At 37.1% G+C, this 15,773-nt stretch overlaps 1 long non-coding RNA gene across 3 annotated transcripts; it reads left to right on the forward strand.

The window, feature by feature from the left end:
• Positions 1–7,714: 7,714 nt before the first annotated feature.
• LOC126605239 (uncharacterized) lies at positions 7,715–9,702 on the forward strand. 3 transcript variants are annotated; one of them, XR_007616871.1, is made up of 4 exons: positions 7,715–8,337; positions 8,436–8,487; positions 8,642–9,344; positions 9,467–9,702. It is a non-coding gene; the product is annotated as an uncharacterized LOC126605239 (long non-coding RNA). The 3 variants fall into 3 exon arrangements; XR_007616872.1 differs by having other exon boundaries at positions 8,436–9,344; XR_007616870.1 differs by having other exon boundaries at positions 7,715–9,344.
• Positions 9,703–15,773: the final 6,071 nt, after the last annotated feature.

Genomic DNA, 15,773 nt, shown 5'->3' on the forward strand with positions numbered 1-15,773 from the left:
CAGCACCAGTACAAATCATGTTATTAGAAAATTTATCAGCAATATAGTTTTTATATTTATGTTCATGCTTCTTTTTTTTACACAAAAAATGACAGTACCAAGTACAAAAACAAGAAGTTTCTCACGGCACATCAAAACTTCTTTTGTGTTTCACTAAGTTCTCGATTTTATTTTATGTAGTGTTCTGTCTTTCACTTCTATATGTCTATCATCTCCAGCTCTCCAGCTAACATTTGCATACTATTTGGCATCTGCTATGTGTTTCACTAAGTTTTCTAAACTAAGGATAATTAACAACCCATCACAACAATTAATCTGATTTACATATTTCTATTTTTTTTATTTTCAAATGGGTCTAAAGATAAATTTACATATTGAACTAGGTTTGTGTGTGTAATTTAAGTAGTAAATTTAAATTTAAAGAGATATTAATATTTTATTTAAAAATAAAATGAGTGTAAAAATAAGTTATGTGCAAAAAAAAAGTTAGATAGGTTCAAATGAAACTTTCCTATTTATAATGATAAAATGGACTAATTTTCTTAGTCCGTAAATTTCGGTTTATTTAAATCCTTCGTAAATTTTAGTTTATTTCAGTTTTTTCATTTTGTTTTATATTAATTTATTTTAAGAAGAGAAAGGGATGGTGCGAAAATTCTCTCTCTATAAAAGGGTGTGGTACGTGATATTAGAGCAACTCCAGCGGGAGCTCTTGCTCGAGGGACAGGCTCCGGAACAGGGTTTGATTGCCCGAGGGAGGAAGTCCATCATTGGCTGGCGAGGGAGCCCGAGCACCCCCGAGCGCCAGGCCCGTCGATTCTCGCCGGCCCGAGAGCCTGAGGTGGGTCTGATGTCAGCTGACATCAGACACCTTTTTTAATGTTTTTTTTTTCTGTCAGGCCTCGAACTCCTCTAACATCGCGCCGATCTCGTCCACTATCCCCATCCTCTCCAGCTTCAGCGGTGGTCACAGTGGAGGAGGAGAAGGAGCTGACGGAGGATTCGAAGCATGCGATTCCGGCGTCTGCGATGCTAGAAACGGAGACTGCGCAGTGTAGGACATGGCGGTGGAGGAGAAGAAGGGGAGGGAATGATAGGTAGCATAGTAGATCTGATTAGGGGTGGGTTCGGTTTAAATCGGTTCGGTTTTTTGCCAAAACCGAAACCAAACCGAAATTTCGGTTCGGTTCGGTTTGGTTCATTTTTTTTTCGATTTTTTTCGGTTCAGTTTTTTTTCGGTTCGGTTTCTGTTTTTTGTTTTTTATTTTTTCAAAAAATGAAAAACATTGAAATTTTAAATTTTAACATATCCAACACAATCATAATATAAGCATTCTAACTAAAATCAAAGACAATGAAAATAAACATTTAAAGTTGAACAAAAATCATCAATCAAGTCTTCCAAAGTCCAAACTAACAACCTCACAACACAAAAATCGTATAAATGACTTAGAAAAGTTTAATTGTATGATGTTGTTCAAAGATCAGGGTTGTTTGCTTGTAACTTCATGTTGACAACTTGATTAGTAAAAGTAATGTGTGGGTGGATTTATTTAGTGTGTGTTGGATTCTTTTCCATCACAAATTACCCAAGTAATCTACCCGAAATAAATGTTTATGGATTCTGTTACATGTTATATGAGAGTAGATTTGGAAAAGAAAGCTGGGGCAGAAGTAGACAATGCTATGGAGATGGATGTAGGTACTTCAGGAGGAGGTTTAGTTCCGGAACCTTATATGGGGGAGAAATAATAGGTTAGGGTTTAGAGTTTTTATAGGCCTTTTTAAAATATTTTGAGCTTAAAGTTTGGCAACACATTGGGTTTAGCACATTTTAACTTACAAATTGGGTTTAGAAAATAATACCCAAAACAAATAATTAAATAAAAAAATTAATTTAATTAATTCGGTTCGGTTCAGTTTCTAGATCACTAAAACCGAACCGAACCAAAAGAATTCGGTTCGGTTCGGTTCGGTTTTTTCAATTCGGTTCGGTTTTTTCGTTCGGTTCGATTTTTTCGGTTTCGGTTCGGTTTGGTTTTCGGTTTTCAGTTTTTTGAACCCACCCCTAGATCTGATGATGCGATTCCGGCATTGGCTTCAATGGTGGATCACCCAAATTGTGATCTGATGATGCATGCAAGAGAATGAGAGAGATTAAAGAAAGAGGTTTCAGAAATGAGGGGGTTGCGTCGGTAGAGAGAGAGAGAGAGAGAGAGAAAGGGAAATGAGAGACAGAGGGCTAGGAAACATGAAGAGTGTTCTGGAAAAAAATGAGAGAATGGTTGTCGGTTGAGTTTGGAAAAATGAAATGGAAAAGGAATAGGAAAAAAGAAAAAGGAAAACAATTAAAAATTATTTTGTATTATTTTATAAATAAATAAAATACTAATATTTTATTACCAATTGCCAGGGCTATTTAATGCAGGGGTGGAGATGCAAAAGGCAGCCAGGAGAATGCACTATTCATTCAGGGCAGTTACTGTTCACTAGGTGGATTAAATAGTGAATAGCCTGGGGGGAGGGCTCCTACACTGAAGTTGCTCTTATTGCTTAAGTAATTACGAAAGTTCTATGAGGCACTAAGGAATTATATTTAAATGGGAGCCAGATAACTATTATGAGTTCTGAACTATCATACTTATCTATATATGGCAAACAGACATACATATTTATCGCATCGTTTGAATATAACTATATAGAATATACATGTGAACTTGATCCATCAAAAGACTCATGCGTACATGTGGGTGTTGCAGAAAACAACTTATCCATTGGGTCATTACTATTTGTTTTTTTCTTATGTGTGTGGACATTGCCTGTTTCGGATAGCAAGGGGGACCATATGTACCCGTTCGTCTCTATAATTTTTGGATCTGATTGTTTTACATATATCTTTTCTGCTAAATAGCCAAAATTGTCATTGAGATTTGCATAACTCATCACTTTAGTCCCTAACATTTCAAATAGATAAAAGTGGTCCCTGAGATTGTTTACCATCCATCGTTTTGGTCATTCTGTTAAAAACTCTGTTAAGTGTTCCGGAGCTCTTGGCCAGAAGTTTGGGCAATTTTCAAAGCTTCGTAACTCAATCGTTTCTTAACCAAATTTGACCCATAATATATCAAAATGAAGATAGGAAAGTGTAGAATATGATTATACCTATTTGGGTAGCTCAATGGCTGCCGGAAATGGCCGGAAAATAGCCTCAAAGTTGACTGGTCCGAGGAAAAACTGGAAAACTCGCCGGAAACTGGGTAAACTTTAAACGTTCATAATTTCTTCAATACTCAACGAAATCAAGTGATTCAAAAACGAAAATCATACTTCTCAATGAGACAAAGGGAATGGTATATTTTTAGAGGCTAAATCTTTGTGGTTTGGCCGGAAAACTGCTCGAAAGTGGCTAACTCGAGACCAAGACAGTCACTTTCGAGCCTTTTTCCGACCAAACCACGGCGAGTTAGCCGTGGAAAAAGGTACCATTCTCTTCGTCTCGTCGAGAAGTATGATTTTTGTTTTTGAATCACTTGATTTTGTTGAGTATTTAAGAAGATATAAACGTTTAAATTTTACCCAGTTTTCGGAGAGTTTTCCAGTTTTTCTTCGGACCAGTCAACTTTGAGGCTATTTTTCGGCTATCTCCGGAAACCATTGAGCTTCCAAATAGCTATAATCTTATTCTACACTTTCCTATCTTCATTTTGATATATTATGGGTCGAATTTGGTTAAGAAACGATTGAGTTACGAAGCTTTGAAAATTGCCCAAACTTCTGGCCAAGAGCTCCGGGACACTTAACGGAGTTTTTAACATAATGACCAAAATGATGGATGATGGACAATCTCAGGGACCACTTTTATCGATTTGAAATGTTAGGGACCAAAATGATGAGTTATGCAAATCTCATGGACCATTTTGGCTATTTAGCCTATCTTTTCGAACTATAATAGTACAAATTGTGGTGTTTAATGTACTTTTCATTTTAGTCTTGACCACTAATTTCAACAATTTTTTTTATACGTACGCACACAATCGGTAGCATAAAGTTTAGGACAAGATGAAGTTTGTTTGACCATATTTAGGGCCTTCGTATTTAGACTTCGTATAAATACTCGGGGGACTCAAATTTAATTATGTAATAAATAAAGGGGAAAATATGTAATAAGTGAGGAGTCCTTATTCTATAAAAGGACTCCTCACTCTCCTTATTAAGGGGGGAAGGTTTAGGCCATGGGAAGAGAATAGGCTAGATAGCACACTGCCTCTAGCCTTCTTGTATATTCACCATTCAGAGTGAAACAATATCAACATCAGTGTAGACGTAGCCCAAACATTGGGGTGAACCACGATACATCTTGTGTTCTTTACTTTCTTGCAGATTCACGGTCGGATTTACGTTGTTCCAAGACCTTCCGGTTTTGTGCATCAACAAAGTTTATGCACCACTTTACTTAATTATTTTCCACTTTACCTAATTATTCTTGGCTTCCTAGCTACTCTCCCTCACACTTTATAACATTTTGTCAAACATCTTATTTCGTTAATTACACTCACGCTTAAATATAACATTATTTGACAACATATGTCACATCCCGGCTCGAGCCCCCACCACATCCTGGGCTCGATTCCGCCGTAACACGATATTGTCCGCTTTGGGTCCCGACCACGTCCTCACGATTTTGTTTCTAGGAACTCACACAAGAACTTCCCAGTGGATCACCCATCATAGGATTGCTTTCGCGCGAACTCGCTTGACTTCGAAGTTCCGATGGAACCTAAAGCTAGTGAGCTCCCAAAAGGCCTTGTGCTAGATAGAGATGGGAATATACATATAAAGCTTACATGATCCATTCCCCTGGACGATGTGGGATGTTACAATTCACCCCCTTGGGGGCCCGATGTCCTCGTCGGCACACATCCGACCAGGGATTGGCTCTGATACCAAAATGTCACATCCCGGTCCGAACCCCCACCACATCCCAAACTCGACTCAACCGTAGCACGATATTGTCCACAGTGGGCCCTGACCACGCCCTCACGGTTTTGTTTCTGGGAACTCACATGAGAACTTCCCAATGGATCACCCATCATGGGATTGCTCTCGCGCGAACTCGCTTAACTTCAAAGTTCCGATGGAACCCGAAACCAGTGAGCTCCCAAAATGCATCATGCTAGGTAAAGATGGAAATATACATATAAAGCTTACATGATCCACGCCCCTGGACGATATGAGATGTTACAATATCACTTGTAAAAATAACACGCCCGTGTTATGAAGAATGCACCCATGCAAAGAATCAGTAAAATAAATCCGATCGAGTGACATAAGTTGCAGATATGCAGGAAAGTATTTTTGTATAAATCATCATCTTTTTCTTGTTTCGTTTTCACTATATGTGGAGAAATTTTTAGCTGTGACAGGAATACGGATGGTATACCACGTGTTTTTATGAAGTGGTGGAAAATTTTAATTTTTAAGTTATTAATCTTTTAACACATATATGTCATAATTTATATAAAAACACGTGATGTACCATCTCGTGTGACGGTAACAATAAAAAATCTATCCTATATGCGTTTGTCCTCATCAGGCGTCGACAGCTTCCATCATGCGCTGCCAGTGCTAGTTAGATCGACACCTACGTCAGGGAGTGCGTATTGTAAGTGCATACGTCAGCCAGTGCGAATGCACACAATTGGATTTGCATTTGCATGCGGCATGGATCACAAAAGCAAAGCAAAGAGGGGAGTGGTGCAAGGACAAATTCACAAGTTGCCAAAATTATGCAAATGGTGTACGCTGCGTTCCAATGCAGTCGATCACGTAGGAAATTGGAAGACCACTTTCTTCCTTATCGAGACGATTGATGGTATCTTTCACGTAGGGATGTGGATTACCCCGAACCACCATCCTACCACGCAAAGTATCTTGTGGCATGGCTCCGCCTCGAGGCTAAATAGGGATATGCCAACATAATATGATTGTTAATCGATTCATAAGTTGGTAGAACGGAAGAGCATCTTGAATGAACGTCTTTATTTTATATCATCACTTATGGGAATTCGTTTAGGAATTATACGGAAATCTTTGTGTTCTTAAGAAATATTGCCTCCAATTAAAATAACCCCTTGAATTTAAACCCTAAATTTGAAGTTTACATCACTCTTTCAATACAATCATTGACCAACGATAAAAAAATAAAATAAAAGAAACCCATAATGAATCAGGACCATTGATTTGCAATGGTTAGTGAAAAAAAATAAAAATAGCATGTATTGCAAGTCTCGCGCCTAACGTTATGTTAGCAGCTGTCTAAGAGCATTTTCAATGGAATCCCTATTACTCTCTACCACCTTATGTACTTAAATTTAGGGACTCTAGAACTTTCAATGGGCCAGAGCTACAGTCCATATGGTAGATACTCTGATGAGTACAATTTAATTACTTGCGAGTGTATTGGGAGTGAAAATTATTCTGTACTAAAACCCGGTGAATTGACTATTGTTGTTCACTAACAGTGTCCACCCGGTTTTGCCCCTGATTCCCTTCATGGTCTTTTGGTTTTGTGGGGTTGTATGGTGAATTGGCCGTTTTGCCCCACCAGCTTCTGATCAATCACGGTGCTGGGTTAAAGGATGGGCAGCTTTGATTTTTGGGTTTTGTTCTGCATGTTTCGGTTTTTTGCTCTGGATAAGGAAATTTTTTATTTTTTGTGTTTTAGTTAAACGGCTAAACTTTTGTGAGAAACATATGTGGTGATCGTATAATTAATTTTTGGGGAGATAGAAAGAGTCAGAGAGAGTTAGAAAACGTAGTCTATGCGAGTTAGAGAGGGAGAGAGGAGGAGAGAGAGCTGTGATGCTATATTATGGAGAGAAGGGAAATGTTGTGTGTGACAGTGTGAGGAAGATGGGGTCGATATAAGGGGATGAGAAAAGAGAAGGAAAAGAAACAGATTTGACTGAAGAAAACTAAATTAATTTGATTTTCTTTTGCCTTAAGTAAATAAGACTAAATTTTCTGGTTATGATGAATTTGTCAGGATAGTGATGGCAACATAGTAGAGTTTTAAAAAGAAATGTGTATGAAAAGTCTTCCTGACCAATTCAACCCCAAAAACTTCTGAGACTCCTTCCACGGATACTTGAATTGCGTACTCTGCTTTTATAGGAAGGATTTATCCATTTACGTCAAGTTTGTAGATTGACACGGCTGGTAAACAATAGAGTGAAGAAAAAAGAGAATTGTAGGGTTTTACTTTGTTTTCGTCGGGATTGGATAACAATGTGCCAGTTGAACAACTGCTTATAAAAGTATGTTGGAATGCCTGGTTATGTTGGTTAATTTTCTGACTATGGTTTCTTACAGGCTGGTGCTCATACTGTATTATTATAATATAAATAATATAATGTATATTCGTATATTGATGGATTATAGTATAATGCATGTTTATGTTGGTAAAAGTAATATTGGAATGATTATTTCATGTCTCCTCTTTTTCTGTGTCATAAAAAGAAAAACAGTTATGTAAAATAGTGAAACATCAAAAAGAAAAACAACAGAGATACTGCACAATTAAAATGAATCAGGGATTATATATTAGTATTTAAGCTATATAACGTTTATGGATGTGTACCTCACCTCATTGTGTCAAATAAAATATCGTTGTATAACAAAATGGATCTTATACTCATGTAAAATTTGGATCTACTTCAAATTTGTCATTAAATATAATTGGGTTTTATTATATTTTTCATCATTTTGTAGATTTTTGCCTTTTAACTTTCTGGGTGTTGGAGAAATTTTTTCCTTTATCTGAACTTAGTAGTTTTTTAGTATGTTTTGTACAATTCTTAGATTAAATTTCTGATTTTGGTAGTGATACGCCAAATTCAAATTTGAAAAGAAAAATATATATTACACATGTGATTTGTTGTTTATGTGGTAAAAAAATAGGATGTCTTTATACTCACAAATAAGGGTGGAGGAATTTTGAGATTAGGGTAATGAACTGCTTTAGAACTTAAGGTTGTTGATTGAGAAGTTAATAAGCTTTTCTAAGACCCGGTTTTAAGTTTTGAATTTTGCCCGAACGAAACTAGAGTCTATTTCATCTGCTTGATACAGGTTTTAGGGGGTTGTGGACAAAGTTTTCGGACGGTGTTTTCCCCATGATGAGCCTCACTGGACAATAGATTCTGTAAATAGTAACTTTTGAACACTGTGCTCTATTGAGTTGATGAGTAAGTGATTGAAACAGATTCTGTAAATCAATGTTGGTGGAGGTGTTGTTTCGCAGACTTAAGAAGAACAGAGCAATGTGTTTGAAATAAGGTCTGATTGAAACTTTTCTCTTAAATTTTGCATTTTTTGAGTTTTAAGCCATTCAAATTAAACAAATTCACATTTGTGTACATTAATCTATCAAGTAGGTAAACCAGACATCAATCATGGGAATAGATCCAGAGGCTTTTTGGCCTTGAGGTAACTATGAAGGTTCACATTATTATTTATCAAAAACTTCTGATTCAAATTCACAAAAGGGTAATTTTAATGGTGGTAATAGCCCTTTTTAGCCTACTTTGAGTAATGATTTTGGAATTTTAATGTTTGATGGTTATTTTTTGTTTTGGTTAAGGCATTGGTCCATCTCATTTTCCATGGTGAAGAAATCTACAAAATACTCTGTGGTACTCTCTCTGTCTCTCCTGTGTGTATGAATTGAGTGCTGAAGTGCGTGTGCAAGTGGATGCGTTCACTGGCTTAGCTTTCAAGGGGAACCCAGCAGCGGTTTGCTTGCTGGAGGAAGATAGAGACGACCAATGGTAGCAGGTTTTGGCTGCCGAGTTCAATCTCTCTGAGACATGTTACTTGACTTGCCTTACTGACTTGGGCTCAGCTCTTCGGTTTGGTATCATATTCCTTTCTCCATCTTTTTAAGTTCTTCATTTTCCCCCATTTGTTATTAATTTTATGTTTTCTATCCGTGTGTTCTTTGTTCAAAGGTTGGTTAGTTGTCTTCTTTTTAGTCTTTTAAATTTGTTGCTATCATTCTGTCTGGCTTTTTTGAATCTCTGATTGTGCATCACCTTGGGGTTGATTTTCATACTTTCTCATTACTTCTTTGGGGATATTAAGTTACTATCAATTTCTGTCAACATTTATTCATATTCATTGTTTCATCGCAAGCATTTGCAGTTGGATTGAAGAAACTTGGAACCGTGGAAGTTCAGAGCCTTCCCTTCTTCAACACTGTGAAGGTTAAGGTTGCTGACGCACATGTAATTTCGGATGCTGCTAACAAGCTTGGATTAAATTTGAGATTAGTAGACTCGAGCATTGTAAGTTTTTTATTTTTATTTTTGTGAGTCTCTTGCATCAGTTATTTCACTAAATGTTCTCTGAGGACGGAGGATGGAGTGCTTTTACTTCATGAGGTTACTGAATGTTAAACTCCTTTTAGATCACTGTTTCGTTTGACGAAACAACTACCTTAGAGGACGTTGACAAGCTTTTCAAAGCTTTTGCTCTGAGCAAGCCTATAAGGGTGCGTTTGTTGCACCGGACTGTCTCGGACTGGACTAGCTGCAGGGACTAAGCTGGACTGGCTTAGACTAGACTAAGCTGGACTAGTTTAGTGAAGCGTTTGGTGCAATGTTTGACTAAGAAGCAAGATAATGAAAACAGTACTGTTCACTAGTTTGGTGTTTGCTCAGACTACGACTACATTATTGTTCTATTTTAATTGTTTTATTTATTAAAGATATTATTAAAATTAATAATATTAGATGAGAGTGACACTCAATAAAAATACAAAAAACCAAATTTTTTTGCCAACGAAATAAACATACATGATTCAAGAGTAGCATTGTTCCAAACATCAATTTAACAAAGTATTCTCTCAACAATTGACAGGGATCAGAATGCTTTTCTTAATTATTCACCTTTGGTTTAAAGTTGTAGATTAAAGTTAAAGCTTTGTTTGCTTTTTTTGGTTGTGTTTTGCAACTTTGTTTGCTTTGTCGTTTGCCTTATTACCCTTCATGTTGGTGTTTTTTTGAACCATGTTTAATTAAGTTGTACCAAAAAGAAAAAAGCCATTAGTACATCCCATACTGCAGCAAATATTAGAAAATACAGTGAACAATCTGTTGAATCCAAATCACAGAAATTCAAATGTATCATCTAATCAAATTGAATTCCTCTTCAATCGAGTCACCGCTGATATCAAAGCAAAGCATATGTAAAGCAAGAAAATGTATAAGCAGGTTACCCAAGAAATATTTGATTGACTTGACTCACTTCAATAGACATCAGATTAAGTTATGATGAAATAAACAGCAACATGAAATATCAACTATCGAGTCTCGAGTAGGGTAAAAGTGTTTTCATTAGCTGAAAAAGCTGTAACCTTGTTTGCACAAGGATCGACTTTGTTGTCATCTAGATCCCTTTCACTGTAAAAACCAGGTTTTTTAGGTTCAAGCAATCCACTTTCACCACTCAACATCAGAACTGCAGCTAGCATGCTTGGCCTATCTGCCGGATTTCGCTGCACGCACATGCATAAAAGACCCACATGGATTGACCGCAAAACTTCATGTGGATTACTAGAGTCTCCTACTGATGTCTAGAGCATTTCAATGGACTTGCCTTCTGTGTATAAATTCCATGCCTAAAAGATCACAACCACCAATCGTACTAAATAAATAGAAGTACAAAAAATCAAGTAAAAACAAATGGAAACAAGGATTAGAGATCAAACAAGAATACTCGTATGCTTAGTTTGAATTAAGGATTATAGTTTTTTTTTTTTTTTAATTTGGTCTTTTTAATCTGTTGAATCAAGAAGTAGGGGTTGAACAAAAATATTTTAATCATAATCAAACGATAAAGGCATTCGAATATGTAGCTATCACAAGTCGAAAAAGAAACAAGTCGCTCATTCTATTTTCTGTTTGTACTGGATATCTAACTAATTAACAAAAAAATTAGCCTTTGAGCAATCAATTTACAGCTTTTGAGGTTGCTCTATTTCTATTCATTTTTGCCATGGAGCTCCTTCATTTATACATACAAACTCCAATGATCACAGTAGACGAATACTCAAACAAAGAAAGATAAGGATGCATCTCCCAAACGAAAATTTGAACCCAGATCAAAACAGGATCACGATGCAACGGTAAGATTATTTCCTGCAATTAAGCCCCAGTATTCATGGGCTTCACACATATATTGCAATATGATTTATCAATCAAGAAGACAAACAACCCATGAACATGAGCCATTAGATGCAGGAAATTGAAGCAAGACCATTAGTTCCAACTTACAGTAGATAAACAAGATATTTTTCAAAGCATGATTCGTTTTAGTTAAACCCACCTTCTTCGCTCACTATGGAAAGGACCAGAGAAGAATTTCTTGGACACATTGAATTCAGTTAAGTAAGGAAGATTACAAATGCTTGGAGACAAAGTGCCAGACAAATTAAGTCCATTGAGATTTATAGAAGTCACCTTGAAATCAGAACAATGAACTCCGGTCCAATTGCAAGGATTTGAATATGCTGAATATTCCAGGACACACACACACCCAAAATCAGCATACCCATATGGAAGGACACACCCACACACACACAGAGTACATACATACATACAGACACATACAATCATAGACTATATACATATATCAATTATTAGATGAAATTCAACGATGGCAGAACAAATTATGGTGAAATTCATATATATATCAAATCCACTCCAGTAAAAGCCCAAATTTTAATATCAAGTTGAACCTAAAAATGAAAACCCTAATTTATTTTCAACTGCCTAGATCAGTTATTGAAAAGTTTTCAAACCAAAACAACGAAGTCGTTCATAACCCAGTAATAATTTACCAGACAAAATCGAAGTCGTTTCGTTCACAATCAGCAAAAGAAAATCGAAGAAGAAAATCGTCAGATTCGAAATTTACCTGACGAGGAGCAGAGGACGGCAAGCAGGATGCAGAGGAGGGCGAGGAGGACGAGGGTGAAGGAGTAGGATGTCTTATCTCGCAGACGAGCGACGAATTTCCCTCTCGCTGGGCTTAGTAGTACCGTGAAAATTAGGGGTCCTCGCTAAGAACGCTTAGCGAAGGACTTTGTCTGAGCGAGTCCGGGTTTATCCCATTAAACTCAGTCCCTCTACCTACCAAACATGGGACTCACTAAATACCTAATCCAGTCTAGTCCAGTCCCACTTAGTGAGGCCAAACAAACGCCCCCTAAGTGTTTTATATTTTTACCATAAAGTTGATATTTTCAATTTATTACTTAGAAGATGTGAACAATTTCATTTTCTTTTTTGTTTTTTTTTATTAAGGTTTATGATTAAGGAAAACTAATGAAAAGGGCTTGAAAACTTTGAGTTTTAACGATAAGGACAAAATAAAAGGTAAAGTGAATAGTACCATGATTGACTTTTTAATATAAAAATGTGATTTTTTGTTAAAGTGAATAGTACTAGAAGCTTTTTGTTAAAGTTCATGTGTGATTAGTTTTTAAATTTTTTAAAGAGTATGAGACAATGATGATGAGATCTCTTAATAAGGGCATATTTATCTTAATATTACACAATTACCATTTTGCCCTATTTATGTAAATATTGTGTATCAAAGTGAGGGTAAAATAGGGAAAATGGGGATATGATTGTCATTTTGTCAAAATGTACAAAATTAGTATTTTGCTCTCCTCATGTCAACATTGTATATTCAAAAGTGAGAGCAAAATTGAAAAAAAAAAGGGCAAAAAGTTGACAAGCCATTTTCTCTTAATAGAATAGATAATGTTAAACTTGATGCTGTATAAGAGTTAATTTCTGGTAGGCAGATGATTATAGTGTTGTTCCTATTATGCATAAGGTCGTGGTAATAATATTGTGAGATTTTGTGTCTACATAACTCCAGGAGTGGTTTTGATAATCAGAAAGAAATCTCTCAACTTCTTTGTGATTATAGTTACTTTGATACTGTCATTAAGGACTTTTATCGTACATTCAAATTGATTTTGATATATCCATTTTCAGTTTAGTATTTATAACACTCTTTGCATATTTACATGTTAAAAACATAATCTATAGTTATATTTTCGCTCCCGCAAGAACGTGCGGGTAAAATTTACTAGCGAGCTACTAAGCACCCTTCCCACAAAAATCTCATGTGGACCTCACCATTGAATCCTAAGTGTCTTTATTTTTGAGGATTTCTGTGTATTCCACTAGGTCCTTATACTTTAGGGTTTATGGTCCATTGAAAGATGTTTTTGACCTTATATTTAGGGTTTATATGATAGGAGGGGCAATGTTAAGGACAACATTTTCATACTACATAATGTGACTTTGTTGTAGACATCAAAATTTTGATGAAATAAGTGTTTACCAACGCATTAAAGTTTCGACAAGCCAATACATACGTGGCATGCGTCATGTGTCTCACAAAATCATACACATGGATATGACTCATCAAAATCGAACGAGTCATCAAGAATGACACATGTCAACATCTGACAGAAATGAATTATTTGATTTTAATTAAATTAAATCAGATGTTAATTGATGGAGTCAAATAACAAATTGACCCATAAATAGAGTCATGGTTCTTTCGTCAATTAATCAAGCTCACAATCAAGGTCAAATCCATTCTTAGTCAAGGCTTGGGAGTCTATAAATATGAGGCTCTAAGACAAAGAAAGGGGTCCATAAATCATTTCACGCCCATATGCTGAAGCTTTGAAGCACTCAAACCCTTCAAACACTCAAACACTAAAAAAGACTTGGAAAATCCTTCGTGTTCGTCAAATCCCGTGAAGAACCACCAAGCACCCTTACACCTGCCTATTCTTCCATTGCCAAAAGCCAAAACCTTGGATCAAGCCATCCAAGATCAAGTCATCGCAACCCTTAGATTAACAACACTACACATCTACACATTTCGGAGATCAAATCAAAGGATCAAGTTGTAAAGAGATTGTAACCTTACAAATTCATTAATACAAACATTTACTTTGCACACATGTTCTTATCTTATTTGTCGCAGGATTTTCGTGTTTACAAATTTGACACTCTAAGTGGGACAATCTCTGCTTCTCATTTCTTTCTTTGTTCAGGAAATCCAAAGACATTGTGAAATCGATGGCTTCCAAAATAAGTCAAGTTGTCAAGGCAAAAAGCTTGAGCACCTCGGCTACAAGTAGAGAATCCTTTGATGTTAAAACTCGAAGCAAAGCAAAGGTGGTGACCATTCAACGCGCCACTTCCAAGTTGGTGTTGTTAAAGAAGCAAGTGGAGCGATAGAGGCGCGCGCCCGTCATCAACCTAGCCTCGTTGGGGGCATTGAAGCATGCTGTTGTGGCATGCAGGATGGCATCCCAAAGTAGCCAGCAGGATTCTTTGTCTTGAAGAACTCGAGGGAGTGCTTGTTGTCATTGGGTTCAAATGCGGACTCAAGTGCATGATCCTACAACAGATCACCAACTAACACCCTTAATGTATGCAGGAGAGTCACATTCTTTGGTTACACAAGTTGTGACCACCTGCGCCACCTCTATTGAAGAGCAACTTGCACAGATAAACGAGGCGATCACAAAGCTAACGAAGATCATCGAGGAGGAAGACATGCAAATTGCTACGCTTATTAATAGGTTGGAATCGCAGCATGATGGATAAGCCGACCCTGACCCAAAGAACAATCAACATGACGATGAGTCTGGTAAAGAAAAAGCGCATTATATCGACAAAGTTTGAGGGAAACAAAAGCCAGAGTCTGAAGCTACATCAATGGGCTCTTTTTCCATCCAACAACTTCAAGACATGATCACAAACACCATCAAGGCACAATATGGAAGCACTTCGAGGGATGCACTAATGTACTCAAAGCCATACACCAAGAGGATTGATAACTTGCGGATGCCGACGGGGTATCAACCACCAAAGTTCATGTAGTTTGACGAAATGGGAAACCCAAAGCAGCATATCGCTCATTTCGTCGAAACTTACAACAACGCTATGACGGAGGGAGACTACCTCGCAAAGCAGTTTATTCGTTCTTTAAAGGGAAACGTGTTTGATTGGTACATAGACCTAGAGCCTGAGTCCATAAACAATTGGGAGCAGATGGAGCGAGAATTCTTGAACTACTTTTACAACACCCGTCGCACGTCAGCATGATAGAGCTTACAAATACAAAGCAGTGGAATGACGAGCCAGTCGTTGACTATATCAACCGATGACACTCATGGAGTCTCAATTGCAAAGACAGACTCTCAGAGATTTCCTCGATCGATATGTGTGTACAAGGCATGCTTGGGGATTAAGCCCTAGACCTTTGAAGAGTTGGTTACCCGTGCCCATGATATGAAGTTGAGCATCGCCAACCATGGAAAGAAAGAGCCGATTGTTGACTATAAGAAAGACATTCTTTGGGCATAAAATGGACAAATATGTGAAAGAGCCTGCCAAGGAAGCAATGGTGGTTAACACAACTACCGGCTATCGGCTATCATCAGAATCTCCACAAGAGACAAAAAAAAAAGGTGAAGTGGACTAAACCTTTCATGATCAGAAAAGGTACAAATGCACTTTAAAGGAGCTTGAGGAGAAGACTTACATGTACCCCGACATCGATATGGTTGCCATGTCGAAGGATTTGCTTGACAAGAAGGTGATCGATTTGCCCGAGTGCAAGCGGTCAGAAGAAATGAATCGAGTAAACAACCCAAGATATTGTAAATAACA

Source organism: Malus sylvestris, chromosome 15, assembly GCF_916048215.2.
Source record: "Malus sylvestris chromosome 15, drMalSylv7.2, whole genome shotgun sequence".
NCBI classification, from domain to species: domain Eukaryota; kingdom Viridiplantae; phylum Streptophyta; class Magnoliopsida; order Rosales; family Rosaceae; genus Malus; species Malus sylvestris.